Here is a 1753-nt window from a genome sequence, read left to right as displayed (position 1 = left end):
CTCCTCTTCCTCTTATTCCTCCTCCTCCTCCTCCTCCTCCTCCTCCTCCTCCTCCTCCTCCTCCAATAAGCTCGTCGGAACTGTTTATTCACCTCAAGTGGTAGTCATTATTACTCGTCCTGCTTCCCGCCATCTTTATTCCTCCTCCTCCTCCTCCTCCTCCTCCTCCTCCTCCTCCTCTTTCTTTTCTTCCGTCTCCTCTTCCTCCTCCTCCTTGTCCTCCATCTTGTTCTTGTTCTTGTTCTTCTTGTTCTTCTCCTTCTTCTTTTCTTCTTCTTCTTCTTCTTCTTCTTCTTCTTCTTCTTCTTCTTCTTCTTCTTCTTCTTCTTCTTCTTCTTCTTCTTCTTCTTCTTCTTCTTCTTCTTCTTCTTCTTCTTCTTCTTCTTCTTCTTCTTCTTCTTCTTCTTCTTCTTCTTCTTCTTCTTCTTCTTCTTCTTCTTCTTCTTCTTCTTCTTCTTCTTCTTCTTCTTCTTCTTCTTCTTCTTCTTCTTCTTCTTCTTCTTCTTCTTCTTCTTCTTCTTCTTCTTCTTCTTCTTCCTCCTCCTCCTCCTTCTCTCTTCTTCTTCGATTCTTCTTCATTCTTCTTCTTTTCTTCTCTTTTTCTCCCTCTCTTCTCTCTCTCTCTCTCTCTCTCTCTCTCTCTCTCTCTCTCTCTCTCTCTCTCTCTCTCTCTCTCTCTCTCTCTCTCTCTCTCTCTCTCTCTCTCTCTCTCTCTCTCTCTCTCTCTCTCTCTCTCTCTCTCTCTCTCTCTCTCTCTCTCTCTCTCTCTCTCTCTCTCTCTCTCTCTCTCTCTCTCTCTCTCTCTCTCTCTCTCTCTCTCTCTCTCTCTCTCTCTCTCTCTCTCTCTCTCTCTCTCTCTGTCTCTCTCTCTCTGCCTCCCTTTTCTGTTTTCCTTTTATCTCTTTCTCCTTTCTCTTATCATCCCTTATGGTTCCCTTTCGTTCGTTCTTTTTATTTTTTATTTTTTTCTCTTCCCTTGTTCTCTTTTTCTCCCTTCCTTTCTTCCTTCCTTCCTTCTTTCCTTCCTTCTCCCTCTCCTCATTTTTTTGTCTCTCTTATTCTTCTTTATTTGTTTGTTTTTACCATAGTCTCTTTCTTTTACTATGGTTTCCTCCTCTTCCTTCCTCTACACTCCCTCTTCCTCTTTTCTTAATTTTCTTCTCTCTTCTTCCGTCATTCTTCTTCCTCATCTCCTTTCCTTTCTTATTTTCACTTTTTTATTTTCTCTCTTCGCTATACTTCACTTCTCTCTTTATATTTCCTTTATCACTTCTTTCTCTCATTTGGCTTCCACCTTCACTCAGCTCCTCCTCCTCCTCCTCCTCCTCCTCCTCCTCTTCCTCCTACGTCAGTAGTTTGCCAGAAATATCTCTAAGGATTGGAAAGAGCCGTTGGATCTCTCTCTCTCTCTCTCTCTCTCTCTCTCAATTTTCGTCCTTTATATTTACCTCTAAGAATTCTATAATATGTTTGCTTATTTGCTTTTCTCCTTTCTTTCTCCTTATTCCGCCATTCAGTTTTATTTCCTTTCCTTTCTCTTCTCCTTATGTCCTCTTTTCCACCTCCTTACTTCTCCTTCCCTTCATTCATTCCATCTCTACCTTCTTTTATCTTTACGTTTCGCATAAGTCGCCATTCTCCTTCAGTTTCCTTCACTCCTAACCTTTCTTAATTCCTACTCTCTTCCCTCTCTCTCTCTCTCTTTCCCTCTCCCTCTCCCTCTCCCTTTCCCTCTCTACTTCACGTCTCTCTT

General features: G+C 41.9%; 1 pseudogene; it reads right to left on the bottom strand.

The window, feature by feature from the left end:
* The window catches only part of LOC123507277, a 65380-nt pseudogene extending 64837 nt beyond the window's left edge, over window positions 1-543 (bottom strand).
* Window positions 544-1753: the final 1210 nt, after the last annotated feature.

This window comes from Portunus trituberculatus, chromosome 21 (genome assembly GCF_017591435.1).
Source record: "Portunus trituberculatus isolate SZX2019 chromosome 21, ASM1759143v1, whole genome shotgun sequence".
Classification (NCBI taxonomy): domain Eukaryota; kingdom Metazoa; phylum Arthropoda; class Malacostraca; order Decapoda; family Portunidae; genus Portunus; species Portunus trituberculatus.
The sequence above is the reverse complement of the archived record's forward strand: the minus strand, read 5'-3'. Positions and strand labels throughout refer to the sequence as shown.